This window comes from Neovison vison, chromosome 1 (genome assembly GCF_020171115.1).
Source record: "Neovison vison isolate M4711 chromosome 1, ASM_NN_V1, whole genome shotgun sequence".
In the NCBI taxonomy this organism is placed as follows: domain Eukaryota; kingdom Metazoa; phylum Chordata; class Mammalia; order Carnivora; family Mustelidae; genus Neogale; species Neogale vison.
Genome location: NC_058091.1, coordinates 200,753,382 through 200,772,926, shown reverse-complemented (window position 1 = coordinate 200,772,926; position 19,545 = coordinate 200,753,382). Strand labels below are relative to the sequence as shown.

Sequence of the window (19,545 nt, the reverse complement as noted above, 5' to 3'; positions counted from 1 at the left end):
AATTTTAAAGACATGGTGAGGGATATGATTTCTTTATTTCCATTCTGCTTTTCCTTTTTTTTAAAAAAACTTTTAAAGATGGTTCATTACATTAATACCTTAAAATACTATGGATAGCTAGAGGCATTGCTATATGACTTGGAAATATGTGGGATCCTGATCCTTGGCTGTACTCTGTTGATTTAGTCACAAGGCACCTAAACACTCAGTGTTTATAAACTGAAAAGCTTTGCCCATGCAGTTAATGTTGCAACTTTTACCCCAATCAATATTTAGTGAGCAGCTCACAGAAATGGTGGTAACCATCATTCCACACCAGTATTTTAGGTAATAAAATATTAAATCATTTCTTGAAATAGAACAAGATTTCTGTTTCAGATTTAATGTGACAAGATAGTATTTTATACTGTTTTTATTAGCAATATAACAAATGGTGAGTAATAAATTCAGATACAGCGCAGACAGACTCAGTCAGGAATAGCCGGGTGGCTGTGTCTGGGTCTTAGAACACAAAACCAGTAGGTAGAAAACACAGGGAAAATCTTTTTGTTCTTGCCAACAAATGACAATGATTTTAGGGTTTATTTTGTCATTCTTTTCTGTGGTATATTACTATTACTCATATAAAACACATATTCCAGGACAGTCAATTATGACATAAAATGTATACAAATTGTTTCAATTTCTATAGAAATTAGACATTTTCTAATATCCACATATACCACTATTTAACTGTAGATACTTTGAAGGGAGAGAGACACCTTATCATTTGCCCTCTTTTTCTTCATATAACCTGAAAAATGTTATGTATTTGTATTTATTGACTAGCCAATATTTGGTACTCAACTGTTTGCTGAAAAAATGTGAAGCCAAAAATTTCTAAGAATGGTGCAATCAAATATGCATTAGGGATCTGGAATTGCCACTGACTGGCAATATGTATGTTTGAGTAAGTTACTTTAAAGCCTCTGGATCTCAGTTCTCTCATCCATAAAATGAGGCAAACGTTTTTGAATGTACACTTAAATATCTAGCAGTATTTCCCCCTAAGATGGTAAAATGGCCTTATTTAAATCAGTTCCTTTCAAGACACCTTAAAATGAGAACAAAAGGGGTAGGAAAAGGAACTGTTACAAATCTTGAATTCTAGATTATTATGTGCATCTTTAGTTACTTCAAGTGAAGTACAATGATACATGAAAAAGACTGAAAAGTGCGCCAAAATAAAAAAGATAATTATGCACAATTTATGTTCTTGTAGGCTGAATCTCGAGATAGTCATTTCTCTTCAGGATATTTAGTATTCTGATCTAGATAATTAAGATTAAAAAAATCTTAGAGAAACTAGAATAGTTGGTGCAGATGATGGCAACAGCCTTCTCCCTTTCTGGCAATTGAATGTCGCCGAATAATGACTCAACAAACTGTAATATAGCCCAGTCAAAACCTGCCACTTTTCGTACAGAGCCTGTACTTAACGTTCTATTACTCATTTTTAAATATTGTATTAGTTTCTGCAATTGAATGAATGTTTATTCTCCCCCAAATTCATATGTTAAAATCCTAACCTCCCATTGTGATGGCATTAGGTGGTGAGGTTTGGGGAATGATCAGGTTATGGTGGGGATCTCATATAAATGGAATTAATTCCCTTGTAAAAGAGACGCTAGAGAACTCTGTTGCCCTGTATACTATGTGAGAATACAATGAGAAGTTTGCAACGAAAAAAGGAAAAGGATGGACTCTCACCAAAACCCAACCATGATGGCACTCTGGACTTTGGAGTTTCAAGTTCTGAGACTATGCGAAATAGTTTTTTGTTGGTTATAAGACTCTCAGTTTATGGTATTTTGTTACAGGAGCAGAAACTTGACTGTACCTTTTTCTAGGAAAGTTGTAAAAAATAACCTTAAATTGAGTGCCTTATAAGAGTAGAAATTCATTTTCTCACGGGTCTAGAGACCAGAAATCTGAAATCAAAATAACATTACATCTGTGCTCCCTTCAAAGGCTCTAGAAGAGAATCTTTCCTTGATTCCTGCAAGTTGGGGTGGCTTCAGGTGTTCATTGACTTGTGGGCTGTTTAACCCACATAGCTATCTCCAACTCTGCATGATTTATTCCTTTTCGTTATGTCTCAAGTTTCCCTCTCCGTTTTTTTGTTTCTGTTTTTTAAAATAAGAACTTCATTTGCTGTTCTTAGGGCCTACCTGGATAATCCAGAATGATTATCTCAAAATCCTTAATTATTTCTGCAGAGACCATTTCTCCAAATAAGGTCATGAATTGTAAGTGGACATAACTTTTAGGGGGGCCACCTTCCAACTCATTACAAATATGAAAAAGTAACCAGTGAATATGAAACATTTGAGAAAACTATTATTAAAAAACAAATATGAAAGTATAAAGGGATTCTGATTTCAGTAATACCAGAGTATTTTATTTATTTATTTTTTTAAAGATTTTTGTTTATTTGACAGAGAGAGAGATCACAAGTAGGTAGAGAGCCAGGCAGAGAGAGAGAGAGAGAGAGAAACAGGCTCCCCGCTGAGCAAAGAGCCTGATATGGGGCTTGATCCCAGTACACGGAGATCATGACCTGAGCCGAAGGCAGAAGCTTAATCCACTGAGCCACCCAGGCACCCCCACCAGAGTATTTTAATCAGCTGCCCATAATTATAAACTAGAAATGAAGTATATATAAACACATTTTTGATTACAGTAAAAAGGACTGAAAATAAAAGTAGGATGACGTTTTTTCTTTTTTTTTCTAAGTTTTTAAGTTTTAATTCCAGTATAGTTAACATACAGTTAACTATATGTTAACTATATGTATATATATTATGTGTATATATATATATACATAAAATGTGTGTGTGTGTATATATATATATATATATTAGTTTACATATATATATATATTAGTTTCAGGTGTCCAATATAGTGATTCCCCAGTTCTGTGCATGTTTTTACTCAGTGCTCATCATGGTAACTGTACTCTTGTCCCCATCACTCATTTTACCCATTGTACCACCCATTTGCCCTCTGATAACTATCAGTCTGTTCTTTATAGTTAAAAGTCTGTTTCTTGGTTTGTCTGTCTCTCTTTCTCTCCTTCCTTTGTTTGGATATTTTGTTCCTTAAATTCCACATCTGTGTAAAATTGTATGATATTTGTCTTTCTCTGGCTGGTTTTGCTTAGCATAGTACTCGTTAGCTCCCATCTGTGTTGTTGCAAATGGCAAGATTTCATTCTTTTTACAAACTGAATAATATTCTTGTGTGTGTGCCTGTTTGCTCATTCATCTGTGGATGGACACTGGGGCTGATTCCATAATTTGTCTATAGTAAATAGTGTTGTAATAACTTCAGAGTGCATATGTCCTTCCAAATTAGTGTTCTTGTATTTCATTACTACATGGTAGTGTGATTATTGAATTATAGAATAGCACTATTTTTAAAAATTTTGAGGAACCTCCATTCTGTTTTCCCAGTGGTTGCACCAGTTTGCATTCCCACCAACAGAGCAAGAGGGTTCCTTTTTCTCCTATATCCTCAGCCACACTCGTTGTTTTTGTGTTTTTTATTTTAGTCATTCTCACAGGTGTGAGGTAATATGTCATTGTAGGGTTTTTTTTTTTTTTTTTCATTTTATTTTATTTCTTTTCAGTGTTCCAGCATTCATTGTTTATGTACCACACCCACTGTAGTTTTGATTTGCATACTCCTCAGGATAAGGAATGTTGAGTGTCTTTTCATGTATCTATTGGCCATGTGGAAGTCCTCTTTGGAGAAATGTGTGTTTTTGCCTTCTGCCTATTTTTTTAAAGATTTGTATTATTTTATAGGAGAGTGTGTGTGTGTGGTGTGGTGGGGGCAGAGGACGAGGAAGAAAGGGACTCTGAAGCAGACTCCCTGCCAAATATGGAGCCTGACACAGGGCTTGATCTCATGACCTGACCTGAGCTGAAGTCAAGAGCCTGACACTGACCTGATTGAGCCATGAAGGTGCCCATCTTCTGCCCATTTTGTTTGGATTATTTGTTTTTTCAGTGTTGAGTTGTATTAGTTTTTTTAAATATATTTTGGATACTAACACTTATTGGATATGTCATTTGTAGATATCTTCTCCCTCTTTTTAGTTCAGTTGACTGTTTCCTTTGCTGTGCAGAAGCTTTTTATTTTGATGTAGTCCCTATAGTTTATTTTTGCTTTTGTTTCCCTTGCTTCAGGAGACATCTAGAAAAACTTTTCTATGGCCAGTGTCAGAGATTACTTCCTGTGTTCTCTTCAGAGTTTTTATGGCTTCACATCTCAAAGGTCCTTAATCCATTTTGAGTTTATTTTTGTGTATGGTGTAAGAAAGTGATCCAGTTTCATTCTTTGGCATGTAGATGTCCAGTTTTCCTGATACCATTTGTTGAAGAAACTTTTTCCTCTTTCATATTCTTGCCTCTTTTGACAAAAATTGACCATGTAATTGTGGGTTTGTTTTCTAGGCTTTGTATCCTGCACCATCAATCTGTGTGTCTATGTTTGTGCTAGTACCAAACTATTTTGATTACTATATCTTTGTCATATAACTTGAAATCTGGACTTTTGATATCTCCCATTTTGTGGGGTTTTTTTGTTTGTTTTGTTTTGTTTTTGTTTTTGCTTTTCAGCATTGTTTTTGGCTATTCAGGGATTTAACTTTAGGATTATTTGTTCTAGTTTTGTGAAAAATGCTGTTGGTATTTTGGGAAGATTACATTAAATCTGTGGACTGCTTTGAGTAGTATGGACATTTTAACAATATTTGTTTTTCCAATCCTTGAACATGGAATATCTTCCCAATTTTGGTGTCATCTTTAATTTCTTCCATCAGTGCTTTATATCTTTCACAGTACAGATATTTTGCCTCTTCAGTTAAATTTATTCCTAGGCATTTTATTTGTTTTAGTGCAATTGTTCATGGGATTGCTTTCTTAATTACTTTTTCTGTTGCTTTGTTTTTAGTGTTTAGAAGTGCAACCAATTATCGGGGCACCTGGGTGGCTCAGTGGGTTAAGCCGCTGCCTTCGGCTCAGGTCATGATCTCAGGGTCCTGGGATCGAGTCCCGCATCGGGCTCTCTGCTCAGCAGGGAGCCTGCTTCTCTCTCTCTCTCTCTCTCTCTCTCTCTCTGACTGCCTCTCTCTCCATCTACTTGTGATCTCTCTCTGTCAAATAAATAAAATAAAATCTTTAAAAAAAAAAAAAGAAGTGCAACCAATTATTGTGTGGTGACTCGGTATCCTTTGACCTTATTGAATTTAATTATCAATTCTAGTAGGTTTTTATATTTGGTGCCGTCTTTAGGGTTTTCTGTACATTATATCATGTCATCTACAAATACTGTAAGTTTTACTTCTTCCTACCAGTTTGGATGTCTTTTATTTCTTTTTGTTGTCTGATTGCTGTGGCTAGGACTTCCAGTACGATGTTGGATAATAGTGGTGAGAATGGAACTCCTTGTCTTTTTCCTGATCTTAAAGGAAAAGCTCTCAGTTTTACACCATTGAGTATGATGCTCACTGTTGGTCTTTCATATGTGACCTTTATTATGTTGAGGTATGTTCCCTCTACACCTACTTTGGTGATGATTTTTATCATGAATGAATGTTGTATTTTATCAAATGCTTTTTCTGTCTCTGTTGAAATAATCATATCGTTCTTACCCTTCCTCTTATGGATATATATCATATTGATGGATTTGCAAACATTGAACCACACCTGCATCCCAGGAATAAATCCCACTTAATCATGGTGAATGATTTTTTTTAATGTGTTGTTGGATTCAGTTTGTTAATATTTTATTGAAGATTATTGTATCTATTTTCATCAAGGATAATCCTCTGTATTTCTCTCTCTCTACCTCTTAGTGTTTTTATCTGATATTGTTGCCAGGGTAATGCTGGCCTCATAGAATGAATTTGGAAGTTTTCCTTCTTTTTCAAGTTTTTGGAATGGTTTGAGAGAATAGATATTAACTCTTCTTTAAATGTTCGATGGTATTTGCCTCTGAAGTCATCTGGTCCTGGACTTTTGTTTGTTGGAAGTTTTTTTGATTACTGATTCAATGTAATTATTGTAATTGGTCCGTTCACATTTTCTACTTTGTCCTCATTGAATTTTGGGAGGTTACAAAAGTTTCTAGGAATTTGTCCATTTCTACCAGCTTGTCCAATTTATTGGCTTAAAATTTTTCATAATATTCTCTTAAAATTGTTTGTATTTCTTTGGTTTTGGTTGTTTCTACTCTTTCATTTCTGACCTTATTTGAATCCTCTCTCTCCTTTTTTTGATGCATCTGGGTAAAGGTTTATCAATTATGTTGATCTTTTCAGAGAACCAGCTCCAAGTTTCATTGATCTGTCTATTGCTTTGTTTTTCATTTTGGTTTTATTTTGTTTTAAGTTTCTATTTTGTTTATTTCTGCTCTAGTCTTTATTATTGCCTTTGTTCTGCTTATTTGGTCTTTCATTTGTCCTTTTTCCAACTCTTTTAGATGTAAGGTTTAGGTTGTTTATTTGAAGCTTTTTTTGTTTTGTTTTTGAGGTTGCCTGTATTGCTACAAACTTCCCTCTAGGACAGCTTTTGCTGCATCCCAAATATTTTAGACCATTAGGTTTTCCTTTTTTATTTCACGTATTTTTTTATTTCCTCTTTGATTTCCTGGTTAACCTGGTCATTGTTGAGTAGCATGTTATTTAACCTCTATGTATTTGTGGTCTTTCCAGATTTTTTCTTGTGGTTGAAATTTAGTTTCATAGCATTTCAGTCAGAAAAGATGGATGGAATGACTTTGATATTTTTGAATTTGTTAAGATTTGTTTTCTGGCCTATTATATGGTATACTGTGGAATACACATATTGTGGAATAAGTGCACATGTTTTGTGTGTACTTAAAAAAAATGTACTCTGCTGTTTTAGGATGGAATTCTAAATATATCTGTTAAATATATTTGGCCCTATGTGTCACTCAAAGTGTCTATTTCCTTATTGATTTTCTGTTTGGATAATGTACCTAATGATGTAAGTGGAATGTTGAATTCTCCTACCTTTATTGTAGTACTATCAATTGGTTCTTTTATATTTGTTATTTACTGCTTCAAGTATATGGATGTTCCCATATTGGGTGTAGAAATATAATTGTTATATTTTCTTGTTGGGTTGTCCCCTGAATGATTATATAATGTCCTCCTTTGTTTCTTGTTAGTCTTTGTTTTAAAGTCTATTTTCTCTGATACAAGTATTGCTACTCCAGCTTGCTTTTTGCATCCATTTGCATGATAAATTCTTCTCCATCCCTTCACTTTCAATCTGCATATGTCTTTAGGTCTGAAATGTCTCTCTTGTAGGCAGTGTACAGATGGGTCTTTTTTTTTTAACCTATTTCTTCACCCTATATCTTTTGATTAGAGCATTTGTTCCATTTGCCTTCAAAGTAATTATCGATATGTATGTATTTGTTGCCATTTTGTTACTTGTTTTATGGTTGTTTTGGTAGTTTTCCTTTGTTCCTTATTTTCTTACTTTCTTCTGTCACAATTTGTTGGCTTTCTTTAGTGATATACTTGGATTCCTCTTTATTTTTCTGCATATCTATTAAAAAGATGGAACCCTTTACAAATTTATGTGTTGTATTTGTACAGGGACCATGCTAATCTTTTCTGTATCATTCCAATTTTTTATATATGCTGCCAAAGCAAGCATGGCATTATACCCTTTGAGAAAGGAAACTACGTTGGATAAAATTTACTGTTGTCTGTGTGGGTTCTCCTCTCCCTGAGGATACCACCTAGTTTAACTTATGCAAGGTGGGTGAAATTTCAGCAGAAAGCTCATTAAAACTTATCCCTATTGACTGCAAAAATTAGCTGACTGTTTTGGCTTTGTGGAAAAGCTGGAAAGTGAAGAAAAAAAATCAAGGAGAGGAAAGGGTCGTGGTGGGGGCAGGGCTCACAATTTATGTATCCTCTCAGCCCAAATTGTTGGCCAGTATCTGAGTAAACATGTATGGATAAAGTCCATTAGAGGTAAGAAGGAACATCTACAAGTCTAAAGATAATTAGCAAAGACTTCAGCTGCTTTCCATAACAGTAAGTTTTGAGTCTGAGGCCAAACCAGTTTAGTTACCTAATAAAATAAAACCAAAAGCAAAGAGCAACAACAACAACAAAACCTAGCATTCTTCAGAGGTAACTAATATATAGCAGAATCTCTCTATCATTCAAAATGTTCTATGTACATGAGAAACTCCTAGATCTGTAAAGAAATAGAAATATCTGATGTGTAGCCCAGAGAAAAACAATTAATAGAAGGTAACCTAGATACTATCCAGATGTTAGAATTAGAAACAAATGTAAAGGAAAAAGCATAACTGTTCTTATATATACAGATGGTACCATTGTCTGCATAGAAATTTGTAGATGGTACAAATCTACTATTAGACTAACAAGTGAATTAAACTAGATTTAAGCATCAGTAAACATATATAAAATACATTTATATAAAATATATAAAAAAGTAAAAGAATTTTTGAGAGGGGCATAATTATAGGAAGATAAAGATTTAAATGAAAGGAGCCTGTCGGGCTCAGTCAGAAGAGCATGTGATTCTTGATCTTGGTTGGCGTTGTGCATTCAAGTTCCATATTGAGCACAGAACTAAATTTAAAAATTGAGTGAGTGAATGAATGAATGAATGAAAAGATTTACCATGCTCTTGGAATCAAAGACAAAATGCTGTTAAGGTATTTTTAGGTCAGTTTCTTCCCAAATTGATCAATGAATTCAACACCTTCTCAGTCATAAACTCACCTAACCTCTAAAAATTAAAAAATGACAAATTTTTCTAAAATTTATATTTATTTTCTAAAATTCACTTTTACGAGTGATATTGCATAGCCAAAACAAATAAAAGAAACAAAGTATGTAGGAAGACTTACATTAAGCTTTAAGATTACTAAAAAGTTGTATTTAAGAAAATGTGTCACTATTTTAAGAAAATAAAATGGGTCACTAAAACATAATAAAATTTGAGAAATAGACATATACATATAGATTAATTCATTTCAAGTCTGATGTCAAAATAATTCCATGGAAAAAGCATTTTCAATAAATAGTGCTGGAATAACTGGATATCTGTTTGGATATGGAAAAAACCCTGATATCCTCTTTAAATATATACAAAATTTAAGTTGAAATGAATCATAGACCTAAATATAAATACTAACACTATAAAGACTTGAGAAGAAAATATAACTAAAAAGATTTATTAGACTGGTCACAGAAAGCAACTATAAAAGACAAATGATATGTTAAACATCACTAAAATAAAAATCTGATCCACAAAAGGCACTATTAACAAAATAAAACTGGGATAAACACAAACTGAGATAAAATATTGTCAAAATACATACTGAACAAATGACTCATTTCCAGAATACAAAAAGACCCTCTAAACTCTGCAATAAAAAACAACACAATAAAATTTGTACAGATTATTTGAAAACAAACTTTGTTACATATATATATACATATATATAGTATGATGTATGTATATATTATATGATATATGTTAAACATATGTTTAAACATCTGTTAAAACCCTATGCACACATCATGTAGGTGAAAATAACTGAATACTGAATAGTAATCTTATTGATATAAAGCTTATATAGCTTACTTGGAAAAGTAAGGTGGTATGCCTGCCACATTCTTTGAGAGAGAATTCCAGGAATGTTTTCTAAAGGACAAGAATTTTTCCAGCAGAATCTATTGCAAGTCTATATATAACAACTATTTTCTACATGCTTTGTATTCAAAGTCTGTAGCTTTATTGGGCCATGTGGTCTTTTCAAAACATTTAATTATATATGACTGGATATTAGAAAGATGTCATTTTCTGGCAGGAGCCAGGGCTTGATCATAGGGTCTGGGTTCAATTAACTGGATTGTTTCCCTGAATTTTGAAACTCCAAGGAGTGAATACAAGACACAAGAATGGAAAAAAACCTATTCTAGGTGGTAGTGGTGAAGGCAGAAGAGTGCATTTTATCAACAAAGTGTGTTAATGGAAGTCACCTTACCAATATCATTCTTAACTTATTTTGTGTTGATTCTTGGCTTTCCTTTTCATACCTTATTTCTATTTCTCAAACCTAGTTTTCCAGTTTTTCTGTAATTCAGTCTGCTATGCACTAGCCTTTTTTTTTTTTTTCAAAGATTTTATTTATTTATTTGACAGAGAGAGATCACAAGTAGGCAGAGAGGCAGGCAGAGAGAGAGGAGGAAGCAGGCTCCCTGCTGAGCAGAGAGCCCGATGCGGGACTCGATCCCAGGACCCTGAGATCATGACCTGAGCCGAAGGCAGCGGCCCAACCCACTGGGCCACCCAGGTGCCCCTGCACTAGCCTTTTAACAAATGCATTTTCTATTTAAGTTACCTAGAGCCATTTCTGTATTTTTTTTATTATTATTTTTTGTGACTGAGTTTGCAAAGCTGTTATTACAACCTGATTATACATTTATATAAACCTCAGTACAATTGAGCATATAAGTTTTAAGAAGTAGTCTAACTGAATGGACATGGATAATTCTAAAATCTCTCCTTATAGCCATTTTTAGATGTTTTATTAGTTTGGTTCTAAGTGTAGTTAGCTTATCTAACTGCTGTCACAGTGTTCCCTGTGTTTGTTCTGTGCCATCTGAAAAAGAATCAAGGGGTTGGTGGTATGGAGGGAGGGAGAGTGATGCTTGTTGCATATGCCTGCTCCTGGGTCCCGCAGCAGGTTTACTGAATCAGAATTTTTAACAGGTATCCAGGCGCATGTCAGAAGTTGAGGTCCACTGCAATATATATATATATATATATATATGTGTGTATATTGCTAATTTTGATTTGCTAATATTTGCTAATTTTGATTTCAGAAATAACTTTATTAAATTTTTAGTACACCTATGAATAGGAACCTTTTTTTTTTGGAAGACTGCTTTGTTTTGTTTTGTTTTTTTCTGTTTTAAATGAAGACTGTTTTTTAATCTGCCCAGAAAATGTTTTATTTGAGTGATCCAATATACCTCAGCTGCTTTATAGTGATATTTGTTTAAGGGGAAAAAAAAAAAAAAAAGGCAATGCAAGTTCTTTAAAACCAGTAAGTGCGAACTAGTTAAGGATTAGGAGATAGTGGGAGGGGGCTAAGAGTTGTCTGAATCACTGTCTTAATGAGTGGGTTCCTGGGCTCGGGGATGGGGCTGACCAGCTGTTTTCCATCTCCACTGAAGCTAGCCAAAATAAATGCAAGTAGACTGTTCTTGGACTAGATGTTAGAAGCTGGGGTAAGGTAGGTGGAGGAAAGAGGAAATGGCTTACTCAAATAGCTTTAAATGTGAGAAAGAATCCTAGGACGAATACCTAGGTACCTTTCAGACTAAACAATGAAATGGCTTAAATTATCTCCTTAGTTTCCTTTAAGCCCCTGTAGCCCAGAATTCAGGATCTGAGAGGAACATCCAACTTCTTAGCAGCCAAATAAACTATATTAAGGAACACATTTACTACTAAATTGTTACCGAATTTAAAGGAAGCTGATGAATGGCTGGCAAAAGGAGGCTGTCTCATGATGTTCTGAAAGCAAAACCAGTTAAGAGGGTCAGCAGATCTCTAATTATAATGGAGCAGTTAACACCACTATAATTAAAGCTGCATCAGCATTTCCATTGCAAACTAATGTTGTTCAGGGATTGAAACTCAGCTGTAAAGATTCAGTCTTGCCTCAAAGTTGGCATATGGGGCTCAGGAACTCAGCAGGGAAGGGGCAAAGAAGGGAGATTTTTAAAAATTTATTTACTGAAACGTCAAACACAAAATATAGCCATTAAGATCTGTTGAGGAAATAATAAATAATACATTCTCTCAAAATTAGTATGCATAGCAAACCCTGGGTGCCATTGCCATGGTGAAAAAAACCATTTAAGTTTTACAGATTGGAAAACAAACAAACAAAAAAATACTTGAACTGAAGGATGAGTTTTTAGTCCTGTGAGTCGTGTCTGTTTTACAGAGAATATTTAGATGTTGCTAAAAACATATTTAGTGTTCTTAAATATTTATTTGCCCAAGAAATTTAGATGACGCCAATGAAGCTGCAAAATGTACACCAGCACAGTGGGGTTAGTTACAAAGGATGTTATATCACTTTTTTCCACTGATTCCTTTGATAGATAACTTTAATCTAAATTCCCTCATTTCTATGAATGTTAGCACTTTTCTTTTTAGACATGGCTTTCTGTATGTTTCTTAATAATCAAACACTGATTTACTGTGATATGTTAATTTTTATATATATTCCATTTTTATCCTTTAAAAGGAGCAGTTCATAACTCATGAAGGAAAATTATAAGACATTAAGAACCTACTATGCACCAGACACATGTCTAGGAGCTTGTTTTCAACCTTATGATTCTACTTTGAATTATTTTTATTTTTGAATATTACATTGTATTACAATGTTAATTTATATTTTTATTGTTTTAATTTATATTATTTTATTATTACTTTGATTTTTATTTTGCACTGTAGGAGCTCAAAGCTCTTTGTTTTTAGACTATTGTAACACTAGGTAAGGGCCAGTTTGCTCAGTCTTGTCTGATCTATAACTTTATTATGATCAAGGGGCACCTGGGTGGCTCAGTGGGCTAAAGCCTCTGCCTTTGGCTCAGCTCATGATCCCAGTTGAAAACAAGCTCCTAGACAGCAAATCTGGCGATTAAAAAAAAACAGTGACTAGAAGATAGGAGTTTCAGTTGCATGCATGAGAATAATAACATCTTTTATCAGAATCTGCACTTATGGTTCAAAGACTTTTAAATATATGTTAAATCAGTATGAACATGAAAACCTCTTACAGAATAAAAACAGCCTATTGATATAGTGAAAATGTCCCACAAACTAATCCAAAAGTATCTTGTATTTTGCTTAGAGCTTAACAATAAACTTCCTGCCAGGTGTGTGGTTTGTTGTAATTAAGAGAGAAAAGGTTGTGGTAGAAAATGGACTGGACACAACTTGCGGCTCTCTTCTCTTCTAATCCACCATTTCCCCTCACATGTGTTCCAAACTGTGCTTAAGTCCGCTAACTTCTCAGGCAGTTGTTCCATTAACAAACTCTTTGGGATGCTAACCTAAGTAGCTGCTCTCATTGCCTGTAAGCTACCAGCAGGAGGAAAGTGGCAGTTATTAAAAGACAGCTAAGAAAAAGTAAAAAGTAGATTTCAGAGGCTATGGACATAGACAGGGGGTCTTTGAAGTAGGTCCAAGCCAGGTTGGCCTGAATTGAGCAGTTATTACTCTACGAAAGCTTTCTGAGAGAAAAGTTGCCATGCATATTTCAGTTTAGACAGAGAAGTCAAGAATTTTGCCAATCAAGAACAAGAATTTGAAAACCTTAAAGAAACTATGGTGGAAAGAGGGGGAAAAACGGTATGAAAACCTCAAAGTGAAACCTAATCAAGCCATACTTCTTGAAGCTCCTGACTCCTCATTCACTGATTGGTTACCCAGGCGATGAATGTATTGAACACCTATTCCATGTCATTTTTTATAGTGGCCCGAGGATACAAAAATAAATGAGCCATGATGTGATTTTCATATTTATGATCATTTAAAATACATTTTCTCACTTTAGATCACAACTTCCTGCTGAAAGCTAGTTTGATACAGGACTAGTCAAGGTTGAAAGTTGTTTTATGAATATTACCTTCTCCATTTAGTTCTTTACTTTTCAAATAATTCTTTTTCCTTCAGATATTGGGTTTCTAACTTCACAAAAGTCTCACGCCAGTATGTATATAACAACATGTTCTCTTAGGGTGGACTTAACCTATTAAAGGGTAAACAAAGCAATTTATAGGGGGTGAATCAATATTAAAGACAACAAAAGAAGGAATAGAATGATTTGGCTTTGAATAATGTAGAAAATAAAAGGGACTGGGTTTCTAGAAGTGCAGGTTAGTATATACCATTTTAGCATGTACATTTTTTATTTATTCAGTTATATATGTATATTCATTTTTTATGCCAAAAGATGCTTTCTTTATGTTATTATATATGTTACTTTTATTTTATTTCTGTTCCTAGAATGTTATTTATATCATTAGTAGCTTATAAGAAGGCATGATGATTATTTTCATTTTTTCACAAATACCAAGAAGATACTGCCCATTTTTGCCTATACATAAAGTCATGGTCTCATAATGTTTATTAGAAAAAACCCAATAATTTTTGTGAGTTTTTTTTTAATCACAGATAGATTTTTAAAAAAGCATTTTTTTCCCGAGTATTTTTGAGCGGGGAAGAATCCTTAAAATGTCTAAAAAGACAGCCTGGTTCTTCTACATTCCCAGGGTTTTTGATTTAGCTTTGATTAAGCCTAGACATATCAAACACTGATAAAGGACCATGGAATATTTTGCAGGAGAGTAAGATGATTGACTTCTGCAGAAATATGAGTGAAATTAATATATTTCAGTGATCCTTTGGTGATAAAAAAACTGAAAAACTGAAAAACTTAAAGTAACGATGGGGCATTTTAGATTACCAAATTGAACAGCCCAAAGTAAAGCTAGATTCAGGACCCTGCCAGGTCCATTGACTCAAACTGTCATCAGTGCATAGTAACCTGTTCTCCATATTTTGCCTTTGTTGTCTTCTATTGTGATTTTACTCTCATACTTATCATATTAGAAAGTAAGTATCCACAACTGCAGACTGATACATTTTCAATTTAACAACCTCCTAAGAAGAGTTTTCTTTCCTAGTACAAAAATCCAGTACAACAAAATCCAGTAGACTTGATCAGTTCTAATTGGCCTTATTTGAATTACACTTAAAAATTTGAACAAATCACCATGTCCAGGAGGATGCAATGCCTACAAATGACCAACTTAGACATAGAATGAGGTACAGGAAAAATCTGGATTATTCAAAGAAAACTAATATTTCTGCTTCTGAAAAGATGGAGTAGATGTACTTAGGTAGAATAAAAAAAGTATAACTAAAAACCTTGGACATGATATGTAAAATGAACACAAGGAGAATGAAAGATGGAGAGAAGAAGGCAGACTAAGTAAGGATCTTGAGATTCCAAGGGAAGACAAAGTGGTGAGTTCCATAAGGTTTCTTCTAAACTTATGTACCTCAGATTGGATACTGTAGTGTTGGCAGCCTGGGAAAGGCAATGGGTACATACAAAAAATGTCTCGAGAAAAGGGTAGTCTTTCTACTCAAAAGATCACTAAAAGGGCAGCCTGGCAGGACAGATAATTTGGGCATAGCTGCTCTATACAAGTCAAATGAAACAGACAGAATAAAATTAAACAGCTGAGGCTCCATATCCACTCTTCCACACGTAGAATTATGTTTTCTTCTTTGGATATGATTGATAATTATTGAACAAATAAATGAAAGAAGTCAAAGCAACTAGATAATCCTTGTCTAAAAGCAAGTGATAATCAACCACTCTTGGTGTCAAGATGTCAGTGATGACAGCATTTTGGACCAGAGTCTGAAGAAGAACTTTAGCCATGGTACCAAAATAACAATCTATGCAAGAAAAAAATAAATCGGGTTTCATCAAAATTAAAATCTTTTGTTTCGGGAAAGACCTTGTTGAGAGGATAAAAAGATAAACTATAAACCATGTATGTGACAAAGGGCTCATAAGTAAAATACTTAAAAAACTCAACATGAATGGGTAATCCAGTTATGAAATAGGCAAAAGATATGAAGAGATACTTTACTGAAGAGAATATATAGATAGGAAATAAGCACATATTAAGATATTCAATATCACTAGTCATTAGGGAAATGCAAATGAAGGCCATGATGAGATACTGATATACCATTTAGTAACAGGTAAAATAAACACTAATCCTAATACCAAATGCTGGCAAGGATGCAAAGAGGATCTCTTCTACATTGTTGATGGGAATGTAAAATGGTAGAGATGATCTGGAATATAGTCTGGTAGTTTCTTAAAATCTAAACATACATTTACCATATGACCAAGAAATTGCACTCTTCTTCATTTCACCAAGTAAATGGAAGCTTATCCACCTAAAGACCTATACATAATTGTTCTTATCAGTTTTGTCTTAATAGCTCAAACCTAGAAACAAAATAATTTTCCCTCAATAGGTGAATGGCTAAACAAACTATGGTATAGCCATACTATGAAATACTACTCAACAATAAAAAAGGAATGTACAATCATACATGTGACAGTCCCTTGGAGAAACTTCAATGACATTATGCTGAGTGAAAAATCCAGTCTAAATCCAGGATCATATATGATCCTATCTAAATAGGACTCCTAAAATGATACAAGTTATAGAGATGGAAAACTGATTCGCAGTTTCTAGGGCTATGGCTGGTTTGGCAGGCGAGAATTCTACCACTGAACCACCCATGCGCTATGGATGGTTTGGGCAAAGGAGTGGGTATGACTGCCAAGGGGTAGCAAGATGAAGATCTTTGTGGTTATGGAGTAAATAATATTATATCTTGTTTGTAGTAGCGGCTGTGCAGCCCTACAGCCCTATAGCCCCACTCTACACTATAGTGGTATAGTGATAGCTGTACACACACATTGTACCAAGGTCAAGTTCCTGTTTTGGATATTGTACTACAATTACGGAAGGTGAAACCAATGGAGGAAAGGGGGCAAAAGGTACACTGGACCTCTCTGTACTGTCTCTGCAATTTCCTGTAAAATATGATTATTTCAAAGTATGTAAAAACTTAAAAAAAACCCCAAAAACCCTGAGAGTTTGATGAGGCTCTTTCTAGATGAAGGTGAAATAGTTGAGGAAAACAAACATATATCTACTACAGGAAAAAGACAAATTATTTAGTATTTGGTTTCTATCTATATTTAATTTCAAAGGAAATGATGTACCTTCATAAAATTAATGACTTTTAAAAATTATATAACTACTGTTTTCCTTGGACTACAAAGCCAAATAATCATTTAATTATGGTATTATGATTATTGCTATTAGTATTGTTATTCTAGATTATCAACTCTCCTTTATAAAGTCAAATTTGAAAGAGAGAGGAAATACTGCTTAGAAATCTCTGAATGTATTCTTCTCTTATAACTGATACCAGTTTGCTCTTTCCAATCTTCAATTTAACATGCCTGCTATTTCTGTTCTATCTTTTTCCTCCAAGTGAAGTGTGTTGGTGGCAGTCACTAAATAATCGTTTTATTTGCCTTTGTGAAATATGTCATAAACCAATGTGTAATGTGTTTGAGAATAAATGCTATTTCTGTGCATTTAAGAGTAAGGGAAAACAAGAGGGTTACACTATTTTACCAAATGATTAGCAAATTTTGATGAATTGGAACTTTCAAGTGGAAAAGTTTTAGATCAGAATTGATAGGCTCTTAGATAAGTATGTTATACCAACTATATTCAGAAATCAATAATAAACATTAAAAATAGTATGCATCTTTATAAGTCACATTTTCATCATCTAAACATAGCTTATATGTATAATTTTTCTTGAACAAGCAGTCTTACTAAATTGGTGCTCTGATTAGTTCATAATGAAATTATTTTTAAAGTTAGCTTATAGGCATTCCTAACCACCCAAGTAATTACATAATAAAAAGTAGACTTAGGAACTTAGAAAAATTACTCAAAAGGATTTGGTAAAATTTCAGATACCTTCAGAAAAATTTTACACCAATATGTTCAGTTATCACACTATTCAAGCTTTCACATATCTTTAGTTCTTATTTTATCATACACAGATATCACTACTGAATGCCAGATTTCAGTATTGTCAGGGCTTGTGATTAAATGATGTAACATTCTATTCCAAGTGGACTGATTTTCTATTTGATAGTGGGCCTGAGAGTAAGGTACTAGAAATGGGTGTCTATTAAATTTTATTATACTGACTACTCATAAAAGCTTATAATAACCACCTGGATCTAATAAACTGTACATTGGGTGTTCAACCTTATTTACCACCAACTCTGTAAACAATAGGTATACCTTTTACTTCAGGTTAGCTAGCAGAAGTTAATATCCCCAAATCATACAACCTTAATGTTCCAAGCCAAAGTTAACAAAAGGCACAAGAAACCAAGGAAATAATATATACTTACTTTTGGATCTTTGAAAATGAATAGCATTTTCTTGGAATCCCAGATATTTGAAAGATAAGGTCTACTTGCATTTTTCTACTGACATAAATGAGTTCCAGCCTTCCATAAAAGCCATCTTAATGCAATGAATGAGATGGAAGAACCCTGTTTTTAAGGTGTTCAGATATTTATATGAGGTTTACTGTACATTCCAGAAGATAAGAAGTTTGTTAAAATAAAGTTTTCAAAATGATAAAAATCACGACTTTCATCAAAAATTAAACAGGTGTCAAGTATTTTATTTAACTCTTTCATTTAGGGAACCAATAACATGTTGCAAACTGTTAGAATGAGAATTTGATTTATATTTATTACTGCTGGATAGTGTTCACTTGCACTGTTATGAACAGAAATCACTTAAGTATTTTCAGTTCTCTGCAATTTAATTTTTATAATCTATATCAAATACAATTAAATATGAACATGTTTATGGAACCAGATAATCCCCAAGACTCTGCTTTTCAATATGATCATTGCATTGAAAGGATAATCAGTAATATCTTTTGTCCTTTTCTAAGTTTGACAGTTTTTCTTAACAACCTTGTCCCTACTGCTTATATAACCACACGTAGAATTATGTTTTCTTCTTTGGATGTGATTGATAATTATTGAACAAATAAGTGAAAGAAGTCAAAGCAACTAGATAACCCTTGTCTAAAAGCAGTGAAAAATCCAAACAGAAGGCTTCTACTTTGACAATTAGAGTGTACAAATTATTTTAGTTGTCATTTATCTTAAATGTCAGATATGTAATATGTCATAATTATAGATATATATGTTAGAATAAGTGATACAGAAGTTTTCTCATTTATCAATTGTTTTATTTTCTAAAGGCTTTAACTGACAAAATTCCTTCAAGCGGGGTACCTGGGTGGCTCAATAGGTTTAGGGTCCACTTTTGGCTCAGGTCATGATCTCAGGGGCCTGGTATCCAGCCCTGCATCAAGCTTCTGCTCGGTAGGGAGTTTGCTTTCTCTCTCCCTCTGTTCCTCCCCACCACTCTTTCTCTCTCTCTCCCAAATAAATAAAATCTTTAAAAAAATCCTTTCAAGGCCATAGTGTATATTATACTAACAATAGTATTCCTGATCAGGTATCATGCATCTTTGCCCATCTTTTGCTTTCCTTTTTTCTAAGTTTCAGAGCCATTGAAAAACAGTCACATCCTTTCAAACGGGAATTTTTCCTTCAAAAAACTCAGACTCTTTTGCATTGAACTTCCATTTCTTAATTAGAGAAATCAAAAGAAGAGGGGGACAGGAGCAAGAGGAAAATAAGATAAAGCAGGGGAAAATGAAAGGTTAT

At 33.8% G+C, this 19,545-nt stretch overlaps 1 non-coding gene across 1 annotated transcript; it reads right to left on the bottom strand.

Moving 5' to 3' along the window:
* Positions 1–7,630: 7,630 nt before the first annotated feature.
* On the bottom strand, positions 7,631–7,736 carry LOC122897898. Its single transcript, XR_006382717.1, has one exon. It is a non-coding gene; the product is annotated as a U6 spliceosomal RNA (small nuclear RNA).
* Between the last annotated feature and the right edge of the window lie 11,809 nt (positions 7,737–19,545).